This window comes from Pinus tabuliformis, chromosome 8 (genome assembly GCF_031772625.1).
Source record: "Pinus tabuliformis cultivar Carrire ecotype Pingquan chromosome 8, CPIR1, whole genome shotgun sequence".
Classification (NCBI taxonomy): Eukaryota; Viridiplantae; Streptophyta; class Pinopsida; order Pinales; family Pinaceae; genus Pinus; species Pinus tabuliformis.
In genome coordinates this window covers 149828819-149841283 of record NC_142294.1, presented here as the reverse complement: position 1 = coordinate 149841283, position 12465 = coordinate 149828819, and the positions used below count along the sequence as shown (strand labels likewise).

The 12465-nt window shown below is 33.7% G+C and overlaps 1 pseudogene; it reads right to left on the bottom strand.

Annotated features, from left to right (window-relative positions):
* Positions 1–3067: 3067 nt before the first annotated feature.
* LOC149234565 (putative 2-oxoglutarate-dependent dioxygenase SLC1) lies at positions 3068–5203 on the bottom strand (annotated as a pseudogene).
* Between the last annotated feature and the right edge of the window lie 7262 nt (positions 5204–12465).

The following is a 12465-nucleotide window of genomic DNA, read 5'->3' as shown; positions in this document are numbered from 1 at the left end:
CAACATTCTCCATGTTTGGAATATATTGAATCTCACAAGCACTTTTTATGGGGGTTGTAATTTGGCTTTGAAATGAAGAATATAAATTGATTCGTGAGTGAATTTGTGCAAAATGTTGCTCCAAATTTCTTGTCAAACTTTGTAGAAGTTCCTTCAGTCACCCTTTTACCCACTCTAACCAAAGAACATTACCGTCTATTTTCACAATGATCCACATATAAAAAATTGGATATATATATATATATATTTATTTATTTTTAAAAGTTTTGAAACAATGGCAATAAGAGTGTTATGAATCACTTCAATAAGTATACTATTTAGGAAGATGTAATAGGAAATCATGAGTATATCCATGTTTTTGGAATATATAGAAATCATATATCTTTGCAAGTTGCACCAATTATCGTTTTGTGTTGTTATAGTACATATAGGCATTTCAAAGTCAAGATTCACTCTCAATATACTGTGAATGGTTCCTTACCTAATTTTTATCACCCTTATTATTGATTAAATTGACAATGCATGTTCTTGGAAAATTGAAAATAGACGATTGTTGGACTTGACAATGCTTAGATATAAATGGGCTAGCTCCATATAATTAATTATTTGTTGGGCTAGCAAATATAAATATATTTAGTATTTAAGTATTGTTTGAACGTATTTGAATGAAAATATATGATTGATGTTGGTATAACAAAACTATTATAATAATTTATATATATATGGTTTTGGTATTTGTGAGAAAACAAATTTTATAAACTGAGCATTGAAATAATAAAGATCTATAAGTTGCAAAACCATTATAAGCACGAACCCAACCATTAAGGATCAAAAGAATTCTATAAACTAAACATTTTATGTTTAATTAACTCTTCTCATTTTTTTCTTCATTATATTAATCATTTTTATCATTCTAATTTATCTAGTAAGCCAAATAATTACAATATCTCGCTTCTTCATAAATACTATATATTATGGTTTAGTGTTATGTGCGTGGTTGTCTGGTTGATATAAGTGGAAAAACTCAAAGAGAAAATGTGGGTGAAAGGCAGTTATCAATAATTGGTGATACAAGTGGAAAATCTCAAAGAGAAAATGTGGGTGAAAGCTAGTCATCAATAATTGGTGCATTGACTAATTTGGTCTAGCAATCTATGTATGCCTTTTCTTTTTACACTGATAATGGAATAAGGGCTGAAACACACTGAGAGAGGGAAAATCATTTAGAGTTAGAGGAGGGGAGAAACAATAATGTAGAGAAATATGATAATGGTACTGGTGGGAAGGAATCCAAAAAACAAAAGATTGAGTTCTAATGAGAGTTTAAAAGATTAAGCCCACGATCCCACGATGTTTGATGGAGAAGAGGAAGGAGTTGTTGAGTCTTGGTTAATCAAAATGAATAAATGCTTTCACCTCTCGTGTGACAACTATATTGAGAGTTGATTACGCCCATCACATAGGCTTTGATACCAGTATTTAATTAGAAAAACCATAAGGTAATGATTAGTGATAACAAAAAACACTCTTATGTATCACTTAAATAAGTATGATCTTTAAGCTGATGTTGTATGAAATAATGGATAGAATGCTAGGCACAAAAATGAAGATGTCCTTACACCCACAATTATTTTTTTTGTTCTTACAACCTCATAAGCATTCCAAAATGGAGATTCACCTAGTGTGGTTCCTGAATCAATACCTTCAGGCCATTAGCATAGAGTGATGAAAATGACAGGGTACCAGTGGTGCTTTGAAAAGGGAATGGTGTTGTCGTTGTTGATGAGATAGTTCCACATAATTAATTAAAATAGTATGTATTATTTATTTTTTTGTTGTTTAGACATTTTGAGAAAACAAATTTAACGGATGTGATATGCAGTGTGCTACTTAGTTTTTCTTTTTATGAAAAATTATATATATATATATATATATATATATATATATATATATATATATATATATATATATATATATTATATTTTTAATATTAATAAATACTTTTGAAAACATAAATTTAAAATTTAAAATATTCATTTATTTAAAATTTTTAATATTAATAAATAATATACTTTTTATTTTAAAATTTATGTAGTATTATAATTATTTTTAGAATAACTATATTATTAATTTGTTATTTTCAAAATTAAAACAAGTTATTTCATATTTTTAAATATATGTATATTGTTTGTGAGCTTTTAAAATTTTTACTTTGAAAATAAAATTTAAATTATAATGTGGTGCAATGAGATTTAAAAATTTCCATATAAAAATTTTAAATATTTAAATAATTTATCTATAAACACATCAAATTTATAAATACAAAATTTCTAACTTTTAATTGATTGATAAATTTATCATAGTAAATTTTTAGTAATATATACCTTTGTAACTTTTGGAAATAAAAATATCTATAGAAATGAAATTTACATAATTATTAAAATTGTAATGCTATTTTTAATTATTATTATTATTATTATTTTTAGAAAAAACTAAAAACATAATAACACCACCTTCCTCAAATATTATAAACTAATCACTTAAAATATAATAAACTAATCACTTAAACTATAATAATCGAGCTCTATAAATTACAAAACCGTCGACATATAAGGAATAAACAAATTCTCTAAACTAAAACTCATATTTCATAATTATATTAACTCTTTTCATGTAACGAAATATATGAAGTACAGATTATCAGTCTTTCACCCCTTCACCAATACTAAATATTCAACCTTTTGGTAAAGCTAAAGAAACTTGTCTAAATTAAGAAACAAAAGCAGTTCTAGAATGCACTCTATATCATTGAAAGTAATACTCTGACTCTGAAAAAGATGTCGATATCTGATAGCTACCTAGAGGGTTCTTTCCGAAAATAAGAAACAAAAGCAATTCTAGAATGCACTTGGTGGACTCAGATTGCAAAATACATTGTAACGAAAAATGCAGATATCTGATTGATGTAGATGGTTTAGTCCTATATCCGTACTCGTGTGATTGATACAAGGAAAGAAACATGAACCAGAAAATCTGGGTGAAAGGTTGTGATCAGTTGGTGCAGTGACTAATTTGGCGTGTCTTGGCTTTGAAGTATTATGGAATCTAGGAATGCCCTTACTTTGTACCCCTTGGAAGCCAGCAGATTCATAAACTCGGCGAAGTTCGTCTCCAGGTAAAGTGCTGGGTGGTGTTCATCAATGAGTTCGGCCGCGGGACCAAATTTTGGCTTCGAAAGGCATACTGATCAAAGACGCCCCCGAAATACGGGATTTCTCTGAGTTCATCACTGCTCGATGAACCACGCTCTTGAATCTTCCATTGCTCAGAATCTGAATGGACCATGCAATAATACATTGTATCAGAACATTATAAAGTAATTGGTGTACTAAGCAACGGAGAAACATAAGTAGTGACTCAGCGAGTACCTCTATGTGATCACCGATGTTTACCATGAAGGAGTCGGGCAATGGTCGTACTGCCTTCCATTGGCCATCGTGCAGTAACTGAAAGCCTCGAACAGAATCCTGGGAAAGTATGGTAATGCAGCCATAATCTGAATGCGGTGGTATGCCTAAGGTATGCTCGAGTTCGGGACAAGCAGGATAGTAATTCAGAACCATGGCTGATGAGGTTAAGTCCATTGTAGATTTTCAGAATATTTGAGAATGCTAGAGTAAAATTACTGAATATTCAGGAATCTGACAGACATAAATTAGATGCCTTAGTCACCGAAACAATTTTCTACCATATATTTTTGTTGTGGGGCCATCCCGGGCTCTCCACTATCCTCAAACTTAGCCACGTTCATCTTTTGGCTGTGTGCTGACATCATGCTCCTACAGATTATCATGCTGATCAGAATCAGTACCATATATTTTTGTTGTGGGGCCATCCCGGGCTCTCCACTATCCTCGAACTTAGCCACGTTCATCTTTTGGCTGTGTGCTGACATCATGCTCCTACAGATTATCATGCTGATCAGAATCAGTACATACTATCAACTTCATTCATGGGATGACTTGTTCAATTTTCAAAAAGACTCACTGATAATCAGAGAGATTTGAAGGCTATAGTGGAAACATTTTGTCGAGGGGATGACAATCGTGCTTCAGAAAATCTCTCCAGCAGAACACTCCATCTTTCAGATGATTGAAACTGGTGCCGTATCTCACTGCCTTCATCATGTCCTCGGAAACAAATTTGTTCCTTTCTTCCACGGGCAGCTCGAAGAACTCAGAGGCCACTCTCATCACTTCGCTTATCAAGGATTCCTCCACACCGTGATTAATCACCTGCAAATTAATTCTTCGTATCACAAGTCCATTCTACCAGGCTTCAGATGCTTTATGCGAGTGACAAAATAACTAAATCACCTGCAAATTAATTCTTCGTATCACAAGTCCATTCTACCAGGCTTCAGATGATTTATGCGAGTAACAAAATAACTATACCTGAAAAAAACCGGTTTCTTGGCAGGTCCGGCCAATGGCAGAGACAACTTGGAGACGGTGAGGACCCTCCAAACTAGAAATGTCGATAACAGGGAGATCATATTGTTGTGCAGTGGTTACGACTGTATTGGCATTTGGACGCTAAATCTACTGGGAAGTTCCTTCACGCCCACTTCACTTAGGTATTTCACCGTTTCGAAGCTCAAACTGCATCTTTTATCTACCACTTCATCTCCATTCTCTCTGCTCTTCGAAGAAGAGGAAAAGCTGGCCACTGAAAATTAACACTGATAATTAAAATTCAAAAAGAGACTAGGTACTCAGCGGAGCCGACTGATTGGTTTCTCTGTCCCGCAGCATTTTATAAGTGGATCTCACATCTCGTTTACGTCTTCCACGAGGAGAATCAAAAGACCAAAGTGGGTATTGGATCCTCCGTATGAATTGGGTCTTGGATTCTCCGTAAGAGTTGCGATCTTGGAGTTGACGTTGATGACCAAGATTTCCTAAGGAGCATCACACAGGTCGCTCATATACAAACCATGTATGGAGATGCTCGAGCGCTCCTTGATACGGTTGGTTTTTGATCTATAGATCGTGACACTGGAGTTAACCTTGTTAGCGGTTGCATGGATATGTGGAAGTAACGTAGAGTAGTCGGCCCCTGGTGTTATTGTTATTGGTACGTTGGAATAACACACGCACACGTAAGTCTCGCCAACGAAGAGTGACGTTTGCCGCGTGCACATAGGAAATTATTGGAGATCGGAGAAGTCACAAATGCTAAATCTTTGAGGCGTGAAGGAGAAAGACGATTGGTGCGTACTGTCTAAATCAACATAAAACTACTAGCATACCCAGCTGGGAAAGGAACGCCGAATGGAATCTCTATTTACCATCGGTATTGAATTGAATTGAGCGATGCGATCAAGATCAAAGATAATGTCTCTCCTTTACGCCGAATGGAGTCTCTTTTTACCGTTGGTATCGAGCGTAGTTGCCACGTTCGTCCGTATTAGGCCAAAAAATTCGAAAATTCGGTGGTACGGATCCTGGAAAAATACGGTAAACTTAATACGTTAGGACATGTTTGGTTTATAGAAGTTTTATATTTAAGACTCACTCTGCTTTATTGGTAACTGTGATTGTGATGGTTGCGCCAGCCTCGGGCTTTCTCGTGTCTATCCACACATCTAGCCATGTCTAGCACGGTTCTTAAAGCAGCACTTGGTTGTAATTTTGGTAAAGCATGGGTAAAATTTTATATTTAAAATTTATTGTAAAAAATGGTAAGTTTTTAATTAAAAAATAAAAATGAAAATTTATAGTTTTTATTTTAAAAAGATTATAGAAATTTTATATTAAAAAAATTATAGTTCAATTATGGTAAGTTTCTTATTAAAAAATATAAGTGTTTTTTTAAATATTGTAGAGAAGAATGAGATTTATATTTTAAAAAATATATAAAAATTTAAAACTTATATTTTCAGTTTTTTAACTTTTTAGATGATAGCAATTATCATAGCATTAGGTCTAGTCCATTAGAAGATTGTTTTTTTTTTGTTTTTTTTGTTTATATAAAGGATAATCTTTATACATACTTATTGTTAAATAAATTTGGTAGGATAGAACCACACTGGTTGGTTCGAAACACGTTGACACAAGATTGGTTATGTGATTTTGCCGAAGATTTTCTAAACAAGGATAGAAATAGTGATTAAAACATAAATTTAGTGGTGTGTGGAGACCACTTCAAATTTACTAACATAAATTCAGTAGTATGTGGAGATCACTTCAAATTTACTTTTAATATCCTGTGTCTTATTCTTTACCTTGAAATTCAGATTTGCAATTTTGTTATTTATGTTATAAGATTTTACTTACTTAGGTTTTTCACTTTGCAATTTTAATAAATTTGATAATTTTGTCTTTCATTATTTTTGGATCTTTATAAGAGAAAATAACAAAGAGTATCTTTATAAGAGAAAGATATAATGATTTTCTTTTTACTTTTTGAATATAAGAGAGAATTAATGATTTTTTTTGTTTTTTTTTTTTTTTTTTTTAATTTTGAATATAATGATCTTTAGGTTCAATTTTTTTTTAAATTTAAAAAAAAAAATAAACAATATGTTAATCATAAATATATACTTTGGAATTTTCTCAGTATTGAATATTAGATAGATGAATTTTTTTGTATCGAATTCGAATTCAAACTCCGAATTCGAATTCGAAGTCTTTGAACTCGAATTCAAATTCGAATTTAGTAGCTATGGTATCGAGAGACAAATAAAAGCAAAATATCTCACCTCTTCATAAAAATAATGGTTCATGCTTTACAATATCTTCTGCGAGTTAAAAAGCAAAATAGAGTTCTAAAATGCATTCGATATCACTGAAAAAAAAAAGCCCTAGTCTAACTAGCTGGAGGAATTTCCTAGAAAATTATGGAAATTCCATTCATATTTAGAGGAAATCCGGCAAGGATTTTGTAAATCCAGGTTATTGTTGTTAAATTTCAAATTTTTAGGTTTTTTAGACGTTTTTAATGGTGCTGAATCCATTTCCACCATCAAAAATCAAAAACACGATTCAAAGACTGTGTGTACAAGATTTTTCGAAATTTTTTTGCCTGGATTCCTACCACTTTTGACCATCCAGACAATTCCTCCGCCTCATTAAACAACTCCAAAAAAATGTGATCTAAAAAAAGATGTCGATATTTGCTTGATTGACAGTTTAGTCTTAAATGCGTACTCATCTAATTGATACCAGGGAAGAAACATCAGCGAGAAAATCCAGGTGCACTTACTAGTTTCCTGTTTCGTGTCCAAGTGTCACGGAATCCAGGAACAGCCTTGCTTTGTAATCCTTGTATGCCAGCGGATTCATAAACTCGGAGATGTTTGTTTCCCCTATAGTGCCGGGTGCTGGTCACTCCAAATTGCATCAAAAGCGGCGCAAGTTAGGAAAGGGGCAAATGTAATCATAAAATCAGAAGACGCAGTTGTGGTTAAACTCTCAAACTTCATTAATCTATTTGTTCAATTACATCACATTTATATAGGAATAACACCTAACCACTCATAACTAATTCTGTTCAACCACCTACAACTAATTCAGTTCAACCACTCATAACTAAATCTATTTCTGCATTATTCTCACATCCTCCCTTAATGGAGAAATGGATTTTCTACCATACCTAACTGACTTCTAGAACTTGTACTTTGAACATCTGTTGTATTCTCTAGATTGATCTAGCTACTGCATTAACAGAGGGTAGTTGGAATTAATACCTTTCTACCACTCCCCCTTAATTCCAACTATATAACAAATATATACTATAGCACGATATACAAGAAACTATATTCTTAATCATGACGACTTAAACTTTAAACTTGCCTGCTGGTCTAAGTCTCAGCTAGGCTTACAACAAAACATTTCATTTTGGCCTTCTTATTAAAAGGTCCATGCTTGTTCCTTTTCCATTGCTGGTGCAGTTTCATCTTCACCTTTTTGGATTTCCTGATGAAATTCCTTGGCTCCTTGCTTACATACTTAACGTCAACAACCTCTTTTGGATTGAGAGGCAATGCAAGATCTCGAACGAGGTAATTTAATTCATGTTCTCCCCACTTTCCATGAGGAACCAACGAAGGAGTCACCAAAATGCAGTCATCTTTGAACATGAGCGGCCTTCGAAGAACATCCATGGTAGTATCCTCCAATGTAGCAGTCATCTTGAAAGTAGATCCAATAAAACTTCTAACAACCGGGCAAGTTTTAATCTTAGTGATTTCTTCAACAGCGTGATCCTCAACAGCATGCGTGATTTCTTCAGGGACATGATCTTCAACAACATGAAACTCTTTGTCAATGGACTCAAAAACACTGCTAATCCCAAATGGGTTCATGAGAAAATGATCATTAAAAAGATCATTGTCTAAAATAATAGACATATCAGTTAGCTTTATCACACGATTTTTGCAACAAAACAAAGAAAACCGGGCCGATTGAAAAAGAATATGACCACGGTAACACCCTTGCTTGCCTCACTACCTCGGTTCTCGACAGCTGGACAGGGACGGTTCTCTCCTCACAATGGCGGCAGCAGACAGCCTCCCTTTCAACATCAACTGACGGCTTCAAAGATCGTCTTGCTTCCTTCAACCGATACTGATTCTGTGGTAATAATGTGCCCTCGGGTCAATAATGACCAGGTTACTTATTCCCTCGATCTGGGTTCTTGTTTGTAATCACTAGAGACTATAACACTTGTAATTAATTTAAATGATTAATTACACCAGTTCTTTGTGGCTGTAAGGTTCGGCTTTTGCCGTGACTGTTACACTTATAAATTCAGTCGTTCTTTTACAACAGTTCCCTTTTTAGCCAACCGAAGCGATTTATGACAAACAACGTGGAACGAGACCTTTCAAAAAAAAACCAAACCACAAGTCTGTTCAAAAGAACAAACCTACCGAAGCAATCAGTTTAGCAAAACCAACCGAACCGATTCGATCCGCCTTCTTCTGGACACACCATGTATCAGCACGCTCACCGCATCAACAGGTTAAAAAACGACTCCACGCAACCGTCTTGAGATCTCTTCCCAGCACTCCTCACTGAAACGACTCCACGCAACCGTCTTGAGATCTCTTTACAGCACTCCTCACTGTCTCGACGCAACCGTCTTGAGGTCTCTTCCTCTTCACAACACTCCTCACTGAAACGACTTCCTCGACAGCTCACCAAACTCTGTCTCTGGTGGCATAATTTTTCCTCGTCATTTTCATAATCGACGGGCAGGGGACACGGCTCTATGTTCCTTGTTCCTTCTTGGCAGGCACGACAAACGACAAGACTGCTCCTTTGATTTTCGGCTTCCTCTGCGGCTTTCTTGCCAAACTCTATCTTTCACAACGGTGGCAAAGGCATCGCCCTTTCTCTTTGCAATCACAGCGATTATTCCCGAACGCAAAGGTTTTCGAAGGTGTCCTCGATTCTGGACAACTCACGATCCACGGCAGAGTGGAAGGGTGGTCCCTTCATACGCACAACGGTGCCCTCAGTACTCACGATCCACGTTTATCTCCACGGGTTTGTGGCTCTTCACCACAGACAAACCTCTTCAACGCAGACAGACCACCACGGTTCTGGTCTCGACGGTTCTATTCTGGACAGGGCGGTTCTTGATACGCACAACAGCAACTGCTACCCGAGTTCTTGACAGGGGTCTTGGCAGCACATACGACACAAAACTTGCACAACAGCAACTGCTACTCGAGTTCTTGACAGGGGTCTTGGCAGCACATACGCACAACAGCGCAGATCCGGCCTCACGCAAACACCACTCGGCCTTCCTCACCTGCGCTCTCACCCCAGCCCAAACCCTGAGCTCTGATACCAAATTAAAACAGAAAACTCACAAACTTCATTAATCTATTTGTTCAATTACATCACATTTATATAGGAATAACACCTAACCACTCATAACTAATTCTGTTCAACCACCTACAACTAATTCAGTTCAACCACTCATAACTAAATCTATTTCTGCATTATTCTCACAGGTACGAATTTGGACGCGTATAAAATCATAGTCCGATCACATTGCAATCATCCATGATAAGCAGAGATGAATATATTATTTCGAATCACATTTTAAGTGAAAGATGGAATGAGAGATATTTTGTTTGATAATGATTTGATTTATGAGTGTGTAGCCTAAAAATTTATGATCTAGATTCCCCACAATACATGAAAATTGACTTCTTATTAAGATTTTCAATATAAAATTTTGAATCTAGTGGTGTGATACGTATTTTGATATACTATTTTGTGGTTGAGTTTATATGTGTTTGATTTTACTATCATGTAAATGAGTATAGTTATTTGAAAGGTTATTAATTAATCTTTATTACCCATTCATTTAATTATTAAGTTAAAGTATAGTTATTAATTTATCACACAATATATAGAGTTTGATTCCATTCTTAATTGAGTTGTTGGAGAATAAAGTAAATCCCCAAGCTTATTTGTATTATTAGGTTATTTGTTAAACTTAACTAGATTTAGATTGCATATTCCAGGAAGATTTGGAAATCTCGTGGACAAGAGTGAGGTCAATTTTATGACCTTACCTTTATGTTCAGATTTCATAATATTCTTGAAATCCACAATCCACATAAAGATAGCTGGATCATCCACAAAAGCATAATGAATGAGTTTGAATTATGAGAGGGTTACATATTACAAGCTATATAGTGTTATAAATTTAGATTAATTTTGTCTAATTAATAGATGAAATGGCTCTTTCTTTCTGCATTTTGTTAATTTTGTTTGAATTTGATATTTTAAGAATCATAAGTTTAATTTGTTTAAATTGTTTAATTGGAAAAGCACCAACTTAAGGAATGAGTTTGAATGCTAAGGGGGTGAGATATTACACCTATATAAGGTCATAAATTTAGGTTAATGTTTAGTCTAATTAATAGATGAAATGACTAGCACTTTTGTCAATTTTGATTAAAATCAAGATTTTTAATAATCATATGTTTAAGTTGTTTAATCTGTAAAATGTAAGCTTCGTAGGAATTATAGGGAGTTGAACAGTTTATGTATTCAAAAATACATTTTAAATAATAGGAAATCACAATCCTAAAATTGTATCATCAAATTCAAATAAGAAAGATCATTTGGCCTAGGGTTTTTCAGGGAGTTGACATCATTTAGGCAATAAAACAAAATGCATTTAAAATAATAGGAAATCACAATCTTGCCATGAATTGTATTATCAAATTCATACAAGAAAGATCATCATCATTTCATTTTATTAGTTAGACTACACCTTAATTAAATGTTGATTAGTGGCCTTCCGTCACCATATATACTAGCAAACTGTGTAGAGGTTCCTTCAACCACCCTTTGATCCGCTCTACCAAAGATTATTAGCATCTATTTGCAAAATGACCCACATATAAAAAAATGCATATATGCTTATGTGTGTGGGTGGAAATTGTGAAAGTGGCCACAATAAGAAAGTTATGAATCAATTCAATAAACATAATATTTCTGCAAATTTGGTAGAAAATTATGAATAGAGTTGTGTGCTAGGAAGTGTCCTTCTAGGTTCCAAATGCAGTTATCCTTTTGTGTTGTTATATAGCTCCATATAAGCATTTCAATATAATATTTCAGCAAATTTGGTAGTAAATTATGAATAGAGTTGTGTGTTAGCAAGTGTCCTTACAGGTCACAAATACAATTATCCTTTTGTGTTGTTATATAGCTCCATATAAGCATTTCAACATAATATTTCAACAAATTTGGTAGGAAATTATGAATAGAGTTGTGTGTTAGGAATATATAAAAATAAAGTGTCTTTCCAGGTTGCAAGTAAAATTATCCTTTTGTGTTGTTATAGAACATGTTCACCCTCAATATAATGTGAGTGGTTATTTACCTACTTTTTAGCATCTTCAGTAGTGATAAAAAATGATATTGCATAGGCTGGAAAATACAAAAAATAAAATCTTGTTGAGCTTGTTATTGTTTACATGTCAATAAAGTAACTCCACATAATTAATTAGTTTCTAAGTTGCAGAACATTATTGCTTAACATTTAACAATGGTTTGAACATATTTGAATACAAATATATAACTCATGTTAGCATAACCAAACCAGGAATATTTACTATCTAAAGTTTTGACATTTTAAAAAATCAAATTGAACATTTAAACTATAATAATCTAATTCTATAAACTGCAAAACCATTATACTCTAATAGTAAACACCATATCGATACTAAATTATATACCCATAATCCCAGCATTTAAAAAAAAAACTCTATAAACTAATTTTTAAACTATTTTTTTATATTGAATTAACTCTTCTCATCATTCTTAATTATATTAATTCTATTTGGATCTCTCTAATTTATATTAATATAGATAGTAAGCCAAATAATTAGCTTGTGTCACCTATTCATAAATACTGATTATTCAATCT